This window comes from Bombina bombina, chromosome 3 (genome assembly GCF_027579735.1).
Source record: "Bombina bombina isolate aBomBom1 chromosome 3, aBomBom1.pri, whole genome shotgun sequence".
Lineage (NCBI taxonomy): Eukaryota > Metazoa > Chordata > Amphibia > Anura > Bombinatoridae > Bombina > Bombina bombina.
The window spans coordinates 538,217,321-538,231,900 of NC_069501.1; the positions used below are offsets into that span (position 1 = coordinate 538,217,321).

The window sequence follows — 14,580 nt, forward strand, 5'->3', positions numbered from 1 at the left end:
CACTGTCAATTTAGACAGTGGAGACTGCAGCTGGGGGCAGAAGTCATCTGCCTCCATATGACCGTACCTAAGATGGTGGTGACCAGTGGGGCAGGCAAGAGAGGTGTTTGGAAGGGATCAGGTAGGGATCAGGGGGTAGGAGGTGTTAGGTGGGTTGCTGCCATAAAAATTAACCTTACAAGCTAACCAATTAATCCTGGGTTAAATACACAGTTTCCCCTTTAGTGGGTGGTAGTTATTGAAAGGAGACGAATTTTACATTCGTATCTTTACATTTACAATTTTTAATTTTGAAGCTTCTGTAAATAAATTAATGAGTTTAGGGAAAAAATTATTGGACCAGCATTTTATCCTTTTAAAACATTTTAGTGCAAATAATCCAGGGCATGGTGAAGATTGTTCTGCTTTCTAAATACTTAATTCAACAGACATTCAGAGATATTACTAAAAAAAAACATGAGTTAGGTGTAATAAAATGTAATATCTAAAGCACATTTGCAAGTGGAACTACAGGAGTTTAGTAAGGTAATAAAACTAGGCCTGTGCATTTGGCAGCTTCCTTAACTGACGATTGAGGAAGAAGGCTCTTTTCAGAGTCGGATTTTTACTTGTGAAAGTAAAACCTACTTTGATCTGTGAAAATCCAGATCCTTAGTGTGTTGCATTTTCACAAGAATAAATCCGGCTGTGAAAAGAGTAGAATGCTGCGATCGGCTGCTGTCTTCAACATTCGGAAGAAGACTGCCACAGATTTGCAAGAACACTAGATGGCAGCACTTTTTCCTGCCACGTAGTGCTCCAGGCATCAACTTCGGTATTTTTTCAACAAAGAATACTATGGGAATTAAACAAATTTTAAATAGAAGAAAATTAAAAACTTTTTTTTTTAAATTGTATGCTCTTGACTGAATCACAAGACATTTTTGGGGTTTCATATCCCTTTAAAAAGAATAGTATTATTTTTTTTAAAAAATGTTTATTATTGACGTGCAAATTAAAGTCTTCAGTGTTTTACTGAATTCTCCTTAAACATCTTCCTTATTTTCTGAAAAATCAGTTTTGAGGTTATTGTCCCCTTTAATGTACTTGGCCTACAATTTGGGTTCCACTGCGTTTTCATACAGAAAGAGAAGCAATCTGCCAGGAATGAACAACAACTCAATGTTTGTTCTATGGCAGTGATAATTAACCTTGGCATCCCTGATGTTTGGGAACTACAATTCCCATGATGCTTAACTAAACTGCCGAGTGCCTAGTTACTACCTGGGAGTAGCTTCTTTTAGACCAATTGTGCTTTTCACAGAGGAGATTTTTCCAGAAGAATATCTGTCTGATCTCGCCTAATAAGGTCAGTTCAATCCCAAAATACCAGGCAATTCTCCTCTGAACAAGGTAAATGGCAAACCTCAGATGATAATTTCTGCCTCCTTTTGAATGGATGAGCACAAACCCCCCGACGACAGGCCAAACATACAGACGCACACAAGAGTCTAAGCAAAAAAAACGACACATAAACATCGAATAGCGCAACCTACTGGAGCGTGCGTAATAATCGTATAAAAGAGCACAAAAAAATTACACTTGGAAAAAACAGATGCGTGCAATAACGTGAAATAAAATGACTCGCTCAATCAAGCCGATGCATGGAAAAATACAGCGTGCACAATCTGGCCAATGCATGAGAAAAAAAAATATTCAACTGTACCTCAAGGCCTACACAGGGTGAAATAAGATACTTATATACCAAAGCTTAAAATACTTGACATAATGGTCCCCAAGCTATGATATACCCATAAGAGAGTACCTACTAATAGCCTTCAGGCAAAAACAATTTATTAAAAAATTACACTTTATTTAACAAATATGCAAAAAAGACATTACCATAGATGGAGTGCTGCAGCTAATTAGATGGTATTGGTGAAGTTACTTCCAACCACCTTGAGTGAAAACTAGCTGTCCAGCATCAATCTATAATTAAAAAGATGCTATAAAAGGCTTACTGGAAGAATGGTAAAGTCCCTTACAAATTCCATGATTCATCAGCCTTATAATATAACATCTATAGTTAAAATAAGGGCTTGTGAGTCTGGTTTAGCGTGGGTTAACTATATGTGAGTAAATTAGGGAAAGGGTAATGGCAGGGTTAGGAGTGATCAGACCAAAAACAACTCACACCAGTATTCACACTGACTGTAAGATAAGCTATGCGCTCAAAGGCGACCTCCTGCCTGCGTACTGCTCTGATCAAACAGAGTCAGCCGATTTCTGATTGTATTTTCTAAATTCAAAGTATATTCACATAACATTCATACAAAAGCATTCAAAGATCAAACCCAGACAGTGGATTATTACTCAGTGACCTCTTAGTCTCAGTATTAAAATATGGATCCCGGGGGCGTGTCCTAGCAGCCGCCATGGCCAGACATGAAATCCAGAAGCTCTAAGACCTATACAGCTAATCTACTATTTATACACTTTATATTAGTAAACGCAGGAGTCTCTTATATGGAACTGGATGCAAGAAGCAAAGATTAACCGAATGATATAACTTTTGTGCTGTCTGCAATCAAGAAATTGTCTCCTAAGCGGTCTGGTCAGATACGACAGCTGCCTTTTACCATCAGCATATCCCCCCCCCCCCTGCAGGGTAAAGCAGAGACATTTAACCACTAATAGGAGGGGGGTACAACTACCTGTCAATATGGAGGTGTTAACGCATAATGAAATACAGTCGCTCCTGGTGGCATTAGCCCAGAAAATGGACGATAATTTTGAATACCTAATGGCGGCCATTAGAGTTTGCCCCCACGTGGAGCCGTCTATGGATCTACACTTGGTGAGCGCAATTGATCTCTTCAAACATAACGGCCCACAGCCTCCTCTCAGTGTGGCTGAGACTATTCTAATTACTCCTGCCCTGCGGGAGGTGTCGCTTGTGGAACGGCAGGAAGTCTATATCACAGGCCATAGTGGTGGAGCTTTGGAAGATGTACTTGCAAATATCTCCCTGCGGATTGAGGGAATACCTGAGGAGAAGCGGCTGCCTGCGTGGGGGACTGCTACTAAGCATCTGCTGTGCCACATTGTGCTAAATGAGATCCCGGTGACGGCTGGAGATCTAATTTTTTTCTGTGGGTCCCTCGCTGGTAGGGTCAATTGTGACTCCGCTTTCTCATACTCACCTGCACTCTTCACATCTAGCACCTCATCTACACATGGAGAAGTGCTCTAGACGACACCTTTTCTCCGGTTTCACCATCCTGAGCTCCTATCGGGTCAGTGGCAGGCTTTTGCGGGGAGGCAGTCAATTGCGAAGAGGGATTGGGTAAATTTGCTCCGGCATACTCAGTCTCAATATATTGGATGGACTGTTGTGGGGAAGAGTTGACTCGTTTCTTTTTCTGTTTTTGCTGCCTGGCTTTCGTCCTGGGTGACTGGCTGTAACTTACTCTACCAGGACAGTAGAAATGTCGCTAAGGTCTTGACATTGACATTCGCACTAAGCTGGACATTGTGTTATATGCACATTAAAACGTGTGATTTGTCTCATTTTCTCTAATTGCTTTACATATGCTACGACAGACAGGTTAGTCTGTTGTCGAATTATGAGTTCTGTTTAACTGTTCGACTCCCCTTATTTGCTGTGTGCCCCTTATATGTACAACATGTTTGATGAAATATGTAAATATTATATAAATAATACGTACATTTAGAACGAGCTATACATTTAGCCCATCTACTCAGAAATCATCTGACAGAGCTATTACAGCTGGTATATTCTGCTTAGTTACTCTTTGGCTGAATATAAGAGTTTACTCCTCTGCTTCAAACACTCATTTACTTTAGCACGCATTCATAACTGTTATTAAAGCGTGTAGGGAGATGGGAATACCACTTCAGTAACTAATCTGCATTGGCTGAGACATCTACAGTGTAGTAACTAGTCTACATAAACTTACTATATTCTAGAATTGTGCTGTCTGCGGCCGAGACAGTATGACACAGCTTTTTTTTTAGGGGAAGGTAGATTAGTTTAAATTATATCATTTAGTCTCACTTAGCTAATATCTATTGTGTTTAGTAAGCCAGTGTTATTAGCCCTTCAGAGTGCAGAGACTCAGAGTTCGATTAGTGAGTAATTTAATAGTCTTATTTTTGGATATATATGTCCCAAATGTCTAATTTACATAATGTTAAAATATGTGCAGCTTTTCCATATATAGTATATTGTTTATCCTTTCTACTACAATAAGTAGGAGTTCTATCAGAGGTGGTATTAAGTTGGGTGTTATCTTTTCTTATGTAAATAAGGTAATTGATGATGGTTTTGACCGCCTACCAGTATGATCTTATGTAAATAACTCTTATTGTGCTAAATATATGTATATTGAAAGGATCTAGATACTTATGAAGCATATACATTTGTGTGCACTTATGACTAGCCATTAACATATGTATAACTGCAGTCATCGCATTTTGTTAGTCACAATATTTCCTGACCTTATCTTTGTTTAGCTTTTAGACTCAGGTTTAATGGTTTTCTACCTCCATATGGATCCCCTACATGGAGTCACATGTATTATGTCTACTTGTGTAAGCATTAGAACTTTAGACTAAGTAACCTTACTATTGATCCTTTATAAGCTTCTTGGTCTTCAGATGTTTATATCCTCCCTATATTTACTATAGCCCTCCCCCCCCTCCTAAACACTTTTTAGCTACTGTTCACCCTTAACTGTTCACCCTTATATTAGGTGGACAAATAAGCGGTATTTACCCGCTATCAATACTGTAATGACATAAGTTGCTCTTATTGTTCTGTTTATAGAGAAACTGAGGACGGTTTATCAAAGTATTCAGCTGCTGACTAGTACTTTCCGATTTGCCCTCTAATCTTGTGCATTTTGTAGGAGCAACTTGTTATGACTCCCTATAATATGTAAATTCTCGGATAATAAATACACTTATTATAAAATCAGCTTATCACTCTATAAGATGTATAAGTTTCTCTGGGTGTTTAAATTATATAAATTTGTTATGCCTTCATATAGGAAACAAAAGGAAAAAAAGAGGTGATACTGGATTAGGTGTATTTTATTTTGTATTAGCATACAATGTCCTTTATTTTCACTATGTTTTATGTGTTTTTGGAGAGATACATATAGGATGTCTGAATTAAGATTTCTCTACTCTCTTATTTGACGAGGTTTCACTGTCCAATAGATAAACAATGTCTTGCATGCAAAACTTACCAAAATGATACGAAATGTATATTTTGTTTCTGTTTTTTATATCTCGTATTGCCTCAATAAAAAATTTTGATTTAAAAAAAAAAAAAAAAAAATATGGATCCCTGTCTGTGTAAGATACTGTGCTAACATTTAGTGTGATCGGTAATTAGGTGTGATTATTTAAGTATGCAACGTGATACTATGTTACAAACTACGAATGAGCTCTGCTCAGATAAAAGAGTCAGCTCTATCTATCTAGCCCCTTAATAAGGGCTCAACATACTACCAAACAGTCTAGCAACTATAGTATCTAGAGCGGATTGAGTTTAAAAATGCCGCTCGTATAAGCTGTATGATTGTTGAACAAACACGCTATTGCCAGGCTCCGCCCACCGACGCGTTTTCGTCACTATAGCATGACTTTGTCAGGGCATAGGCCGATGCATGGAAAAATACAGCGTGCACAATCTGGCCAACGCATGAAAAAAATAAATACTCAACTGTACCTCAAGGCCTACACAGGGTGAAATAAGATACTTATATACCAAAGCTTAAAATGCTTGACATAATGGTCCCCAAGCTATGATATACCCATAAGAGAGTACCTACTAATAGCCTTCAGGCTAAGCAGGTGCCCAACAACCCCCACACTTAGCTGATAAACACCCATACTACTTGACTACCAGTAGGTAGAAGATCCAGTGATGCACGCGTATGTGTTGGACCAAAAGGAGGCAAGACTAGTTTCAAGTGTGTTCTATGGGCTCTTGAAATTTTGTAATCTTTGCCTCCTCCAAGTGTCAGGAGTACAATTCCCAGGAGTAATGGATCGTGGACTCTCACTACCTTTGTGAAAGAAAGCACAATTGGGCTAAAATAAGCTACTCTCAGGTGGTAACAGAGCCATAGAACAAGTTAGTGAGCTGTTGTTCATTCCTGACGGACTGCTTCTCTTTCTGTTATAGTTTAGTTATAGTTTTGCTACTTGTCAGAGTGTCTAAAAAGCTTTGGCCTACAACTCAAAAATGTCGAAATAGTTCATATTCTACTGTTTCCCAGTATTGTTGCTGTATACTGGAGCTTTTACGGAGTATTGGTCTTTGTACTTGCTTGTGTAAAAAAAAAAAACAACAACAAAAAAGTACTGCTACAGAAAACAATGGTCAGAGCTCAAACTGTTTTGTTGTATCCTAGAGTAATCAATGTTCTGTCCACACAAAGCAATCGGTTATCAACTTGCGTCATTTGGTTTCCGTAGAGACAGGAAGGTCCTTTTTGCTTGAGGTGCCGCAAGGTTAGCTGCATTTTATCCAGAAATGTATGTGTATGTGTGTGGGCGTCTGAAACTAGGTGTTTATATTTTATAAGGAGCTTGTCCCCCTACTATCAGGACATCCTGAAGAAGGTTTTGTAAGGTTTGTCACTTAAAGGGACAGTCTACACTAAAATGGTTATTGTTTACTACCCATTCCCCAGCTTTGCACAACCAACATTGATATATTAATATACTTTATAACCTTTAAACCTCTAAATTTTTGCCTGTTTCTAAGCCACTATAGACAGCTTCTTATCACATGCTTTTTTTATTTGCTTTTCACAACAGGAGACTGCTAGTTCATGTAAGCCATATAGATAACATTGTTTGTACGTGTACGCTTGAGTTATTTAAGATTTAGCACAATAAAAGGGACATTCCTGACAAAATTTAAATGTGTATATAGGAATTACATCTTTAAATAGCATCATATTTGCAATATACATTTATTGGCAAAATGCGTCTAGTAACAGTTATCACTATTTTTGTGTTAACGTTTTTTTCTGCAAGTGCATGTGTAGCATAGCTAGATATTCTCAGTGCACCAGCATTTTAAATACTGCAGCTGTTCAGAGTGCCAGTGGTACACCCACCTTAGGCTCTCTGAGTAAGTGCTGTGTTAAACCCCTTTTGGACTAGGAATTTGAGAGAAAAACTTGTCCAAAAGACCGGAGAATTTTTTGCATTTTTGTTTTCACTACATTTAAACAGAAATTGAGCCTTGAAAACTATATATATATATATACACCAGATAAAGAGAGGGCTAATGAAAAAAATAACAAAAGCCCAAGTGTTACACATGGGCATATTTATCAAGCACTTTATGGAGCTTGATGCCCTGTGTTTCAGCTCACCAGAAACAGAAGTTATGAAGCAGTGGTTTAAAGACCGCTGCTCCATAACCTGTCCGCCTGCTCTGAGGCGGTGGACAGAAATCAACCCGATCGAATACGATGGGGTTGATTGGCACCCCTGCTAGCGGCCGAATGGCCGCGAATCAGCAGGGGGCGGTATTGCACCAGCAGTTCACAAGAACTGCTGGTGCAAAGATAAGTGCCGGCATTTATCGTGTATCATGTGCAGCGGACATGATCCGCTATATCGGATAATTTCCGCTCGCACCATCATAAATAGGCCCCACAGGCTGCACCAAAAACCAAATATTTGAATAATACAGCATTACTGCAGTCTGCAGTTCAGTAAAATACCCTTTAACAAAACAATTACTGCATATAAAAATGGCAGTGCACATAAATCTAAAGCATTGTACATATCAAAGAGGTCTATTATAATAAATGCAGATATCAAAACACATGCAAAATTAGGAAAACGTCCCAAGAACTGAAACGTCACTGAGAAAGTTCCAAGGTGCTCTTAGTGCAGCCATGCGCACCCTTAATGGTCTCCCAATATAGACATGCCACAATGATATAAAACCAGCACATAGAGCACTTAGTGCATACGCATGTTTTAAGCCAAAGCTGGAAAGCAAGTGAATAGACGGTTCTCAACCTTGAGCCTTAAAGGGCCACTGTAAGTAAATATTTTCTATGCCTGTTACTAACTACCCCAAATACGCTTTTTATCAATAGCATTTCATTAATATATCTCTACCATATATCAGAAATCTTGTCTGCAAATTTAATTGTTTTCCAAACCCACTCCGTGGGTATCCTTTGCTCTGTACCAATCCGTTTACAATACCTAGGTTTCAAAATGGCGCTTTAAACACAAAGTTATTGGTTTAAGTATTTTGAACATGCAGTGCTGAAAATAGTGGGCAGGATAACGTGACATCATCGGCGAATAAAAGATATAACTTTTAGAACGTTATGAAACTTTGTTTTGGAGAAAATATAGGTCAGTAGGTTTTAATTAATGTTTATTAACTTTAATATGTTAGTTGTTTAACTTAAAAATTATAACAGAAAGTAATCCTTTAACTTACAAATCCTCAGTTGTGGGAAACAAACTCCTGATACCTCACTAGGGAGGTCTTACTTCAAGGTTCCCTGTCCCGATTATTCAATTTTCAAGAGCTCCATATTTCCAATGCTCCTAGCACTGTGCAAGTTCTTGCCCATACGGTATGGCTCTCCTCCTCAAACACCTTGCTGCAGCTAGAGCTGAATTCTTGCCGCCAAGCAGGTAAAACAAATCATGAAAGGCCTGGTTCGTATCAAACCATTTAACATACAGACTGAAGAGACCGGCTGTGAGAATGACATTTCGTATATATATATATGTGTGTATGTATGTATGTGTGTGTATGTATGTGTGTATATATATATATATATATATATATATATATATATATATATATATATATATATATATATATATATATATATTTATATATATATATATATATATATTTATTTATTTATGTTTTCAGAACAAAACCCAAGGTATTGATCTCGGCCCATTTTGGTATATTTCATGGCACGGTTTTGCCGCCAAATGCAATTATATTTACTTTTTCACAAACTTTGTTTTTTTTTACTGAAATTATTTACATACTTCTTGTGCAGTCATAACAAACATGGGATCCCCTTTGTTCTGAAATAGCAGACATGCCATTGTTTTTTGTAATAAGAAGGCCACTAATTGCAGCTGTGTATAACACTTCTCAAATTCCTGGCAGTGAAGGGGTTAATAAGGTAGCTTGTAAGGTAATTTTAGCTGTAGTGTAGAGATTACCCACCCACCTGACACCTTCCACCCACTGATTCCTCCCAAACAGCTCTCTTCCCTCCCTCACCCCCACTGGTCACCACTATCTTAGGTGCTGGCAGACATAGAAACATAGGTATTGACAGTAGATAAGAACCATAGGCCCAGAAAGTCTGCCAGATAGTTCCTAAAAAATTTTTTCATTAATGATTCCGATAGAGAATACAATTTTAAACAACTTTCTAATTTACTTCTATTATTTAATTTGTTTCATTCTCTTGGTATCATTTGTTGAAGGAGCAGCAATGCACTACTGGTTTCTAACTGAACACATGGGTGAGCCAATGACAATCGGTATATATATGCAGCCACCAATCAGCAGTGAGAACCTAGATTCTTTGTTGCTCCCGATCTTTCCTAGATAAACCTTTCAGCAAAGGATAACAAGAGAAGGAAGCAAATTAAATAATAGAAGTAAATTAGAAAGTTGTTTAAAATTGTATGATCCATCTGATTAAATGGACACTGAACCCAAAATTTTTCTTTCATGATTCAGATAGAGCATGCAAATTTAAGCAACTTTCTAATTTACTCCTATTATCAATTTTTCTTCGTTCTCTTGCTTTCTTTATTTGAAAAAGATGGCATCTAAGCTATTTTTTGGCTCAGGACCATGGAAAGCACTTGTTTATTGGTGGGTGAATGTATCCACCAATCAGCAAGAACAACACAGTGTGTTCATCAAAAATGGGCCGGCATCTAAACTTACATTCTTGGATTTCAAATAAAGATACCAAGAGAATGAAGAAAATTTGATAATAGGAGTAAATTAGAAAGTTGCTTAAAATTGCATGCTCTATCTGAATCACAAAAGAAAACATTTGGGTTCAGTGTCCCTTTAATGAAAGAAATTTGGGGGGTTCGTGTCACTTTAAGTCTGTAATTAGTATTTGTATATTTCTTCCCCAAATGCATGATTTTGCACTTTGCTGTGTTAAACTTTTAGATCTCAGTCATTTGTCCAATCCTCCAATTTGTGTATATCACTACTCATTTTGTCTATGCCCCTGGAACATCTACTCCATTTTTATATCATCTGCAAATAGACATACCTTCCCCTGTAGCCCTTTGCTGATATCTCTGATAAATATGTTAAACAAAATAGGCCCCAGAACTGACCCTGAGTAACATCACTAGTAACAGCCACCTCTACTGAATGTACTCCATTTACTAATTTGTTGTCTGAGATGGTGTCAAATGCTTTGCTGAAATCAAGATATGCTACACCAACTGTTCCACCCTGGTTTAATACTTTTGTTACATAATCAATGTTCTGCCAAAATGGAGATTTAGAGCTTTTTTTTTTTGTTTTAATGTTTTTACTATTTTTTTCTGCAGTGTAGTGATCCCTCCCAAACGGCTCTCTAACCCCACCCCCAGTTAACTAGTGCCTACCATCTTAGGTACTGTCAGCTATCAGCCAGTACTCAGCACCAGTACCTAGTTTATATATATATTTATAATTTTTATTTTTTTATTAATAAAATACATTTTCTGTAGTGCAGTGGCCCACCCGAGATCCCCTGTTTATTTGATTATAATGTAGGGCCTCCTCTACCCCCTCAATCCATATTTGCTGTAGTGTATTTATTACCCAGAGCATAGGGATCCTTTCCACTCTCACCCCCTCCGGTGATGAGCGGCCACCCACATCCCTCCTTCCCTTCCGCACCACCCACGCACCACTTCAAGCTGATGCAACAGCGATCAGACTTCATATGGTAAAGGGAGCACGACCAGCAGCGCTCCCTTACCATATGAAGGCAGATGCCTTCTGCTTCTGGCTGACAGTTGGGCCTTATTCATGAGGCATAAGGTAGGACATAGCTACTACGTCAACATGGTACGTAAGGGGTTAAAATGCTGGTGCATGGTGAATACTTTAATACACTTTTGAAACAGCTATCGCTTTTATTATATATTACAATATATTATATATATTACAAAAAACAGAATTTATGTTTACCTGATAAATTCCTTTCTCCTACGGTGTATCCGGTCCACGGTTTCATCCTTACTTGTGGGATATTCTCAATCCCTACAGGAAGTGGCAAAGAGAGCACACAGCAGAGCTGTCCATATAGCTTCCCTCAGGCTCCGCCCCCCAGTCATTCGACCGACGGTTAGGAGAAAAAGGAGAACCATAGGGTGCAGTGGTGACTGTACTTTACAAAAATAAATTTAAACCTGACTAAAATGCCAGGGTGGGCCGTGGACCGGATACACCGTAGGAGAAAGAAATTTATCAGGTAAACATAAATTCTGTTTTCTCCTACATTGGTGTATCCGGTCCACGGTTTCATCCTTACTTGTGGGAACCAATACCAAAGCTTTAGGACACGGATGAAGGGAGGGAACAAGTCAGGTAACCTAAACGGAAGGCACCACTGCTTGTAAAACCTTTCTCCCAAAAATAGTCTCCGAAGAAGCAAAAGTATCGAATTTGTAAAATTTGGCAAATGTATGCAGTGAAGACCAAGTCGCTGCCTTACAGATCTGTTCAACAGAAGCCTCATTCTTGAAAGCCCATGTGGAAGCCACAGCTCTAGTAGAGTGAGCTGTAATTCGTTCAGGAGGCTGCCTTCCAGCAGTCTCATAAGCCAACCGGATGATGCTTTTCAGCCAGAAAGACAGAGAGGTCGCAGTCGCCTTTTGACCTCTCCTCTTGCCAGAATAGACGACAAACAAGGACGATGTTTGTCTGAAGTCTTTAGTTGCTTTTAGATAAAACTTTAAAGCACGAACCACATCAAGATTGTGTAACAGACGTTCCTTGTTAGAAACTGGATTAGGACACAGAGAAGGAACAACTATTTCCTGGTTAATATTCTTATTGGAAACCACTTTTGGAAGAAAACCAGGTTTGGTACGTAAAACGACCTTATCTGTATGAAACACCAGATAGGGTGAATTACACTGCAAAGCAGACAATTCAGAAACTCTTCTAGCAGAAGAAATAGCTACTAAAAACAAAACTTTCCAAGATAGTAACTTAATATCTATGGAATGTAGAGGTTCAAACGGAACCCCTTGAAGAACTGAAAGAACTAAATTTAGACTCCATGGAGGAGCCACAGGTCTGTAGACAGGCTTGATTCTGACTAAAGCCTGTACAAACGCCTGAATATCTGGCATGGCTGCCAGACGCTTGTGTAACAAAACAGACAGAGCAGATATCTGTCCTTTTAAGGAACTAGCTGACAGACCTTTCTCCAATCCTTCTTGGAGAAAAGATAGTATCCTTGGAATCCTAATCTTACTCCATGAGTAACCCTTGGATTCGCACCAGCAAAGATATTTCCGCCATATCTTATGGTAAATTTTCCTGGTGACAGCCTTTCTAGCCTGGATCAGAGTATCTATAACTGATTCCGAAATCCCAAGCTTAGCTAGAATCAAGCGTTCAATCTCCAAGCAGTCAGTTGCAGAGAAACTAGGTTTGGATGTTCGAATGGACCTTGAATTAGAAGGTCCTGCCTCAAAGGTAGCTTCCATGGTGGAACCGAAGACATATTCACCAGGTCTGCATACCAAGTCCTGCGTGGCCACGCAGGAGCTATCAGAATTACCGAAGCCTTCTCCTGTTTGATCCTGACTACTAGCCGGGGGAGAAGGGGAAACGGTGGAAAGACATAAGCTAGATTGAACGACCAAGGCGCTACTAAGGCATCTACCAATGTCGCCTTGGGATCCCTGGACCTCGACCCGTAACGTGGAACTTTGGAGTTCTGACGTGACGCCATCAGATCCAGATCTGGAATGCCCCATAGTTGAGTTAACTGGGCAAAAACCTCCGGGTGAAGTTCCCACTCCCCCGGATGGAAAGTCTGATGACTCAGATAATCCGCTTCCCAGTTGTCCACTCCTGGGATGTGAATTGCTGATAGATGGCAGGAGTGATCCTCTGCCCATTTGATGATCTTGGATACCTCCCTCATCTCCAGGGAACTCTTTGTTCCCCCCTGATGATTGATGTACGCTACAGTCGTCATGTTGTCCGATTGAAATCTGATGAATTTGGCCTCCGCTAGTTGAGGTCAAGCTTGGAGCGCATTGAATATCGCTCTCAATTCCAAAATGTTTATCGGGAGAAGAGATTCTTCCCGAGACCATAGGCCCTGAGCCTTCAGGGACTCCCAGACCGCGCCCCAGCCTAAGAGGCTGGCGTCGGTCGTGACAATGATCCACTCCGGTCTGCGGAAACTCATTCCCTGAGACAGGTGTTCCTGAGACAACCACCAGAGGAGTGAGTCTCTGGTTTTCTGGTCCATTTGAATCTGGGGAGACAAATCTGCATAATCCCCATTCCACTGTCTGAGCATGCACAGTTGCAATGGTCTTAAATGAATCCGAGCAAAGGGAACCATGTCCATTGCCGCAACCATTAGTCCTATTACCTCCATGCACTGAGCTATGGAGGGTTGTGGAATGGATTGAAGAACTCGACAAGTGTTCAAAAGTTTTAACTTCCTGACCTCTGTCAGAAAGATCTTCATTTCTACCGAGTCTATTATTGTTCCCAGGAAGGGAACCCTTGTGAACGGGGACAGAGAACTTTTTTCTATGTTCACCTTCCACCCGTGAGACCTTAGAAAGGCTAGAACAATGTCCGTATGAGCCTTTGCTTTGTGAAAGGACGACGCTTGTATTAAAATGTCATCTAGGTAAGGTGCTACTGCAATGCCCCTTGGCCTTAGCACCGCTAGAAGGGACCCTAGCACCTTTGTGAAAATTCTGGGAGCAGTGGCCAATCCGAAGGGAAGCGCCACGAACTGGTAATGCTTGTCCAGAAAGGCGAACCTCAGGAACTGTTGGTGATCTTTGTGGATAGGAATATGCAGGTACGCATCCTTTAAGTCCACGGTAGTCATATATTGACCCTCCTGGATCATTGGTAAAATTGTCCGAATGGTTTCCATTTTGAATGATGGAACTCTGAGGAATTTGTTTAGGATTTTTAAGTCCAGAATTGGCCTGAAAGTTCCTTCCTTTTTGGGAACTACAAACAGCTTTGAGTAAAATCCCAGTCCTTGTTCTGCTGTTGGAACTGGGTGTATTACTCCCATTTTTAAAAGGTCTTCTACGCAATGTAAGAATGCCTGCCTCTTTATCTGGTCTAAAGATAAGCGAGACATGTGGAACCTTCCCCTTGGAGGAAGGTCCTTGAACTCTAGAAGATACCCCTGAGAGACAATTTCTAGTGCCCAGGGGTCCGGAACATCTCTTGCCCATGCCTGAGCAAAGAGAGAAAGTCTGCCCCTACTAGATCCGGTCCCGGATCGGGGGCTACCCCTTCATGCT

At 39.8% G+C, this 14,580-nt stretch overlaps 1 protein-coding gene across 1 annotated transcript in view; it reads left to right on the forward strand.

Annotated features, from left to right (window-relative positions):
* The window catches only part of LOC128652423 (protein argonaute-3), a 382,994-nt gene that overhangs the window by 146,647 nt on the left and 221,767 nt on the right, over positions 1 to 14,580 (forward strand). The gene's annotated exons all lie outside the window — the stretch shown is intronic.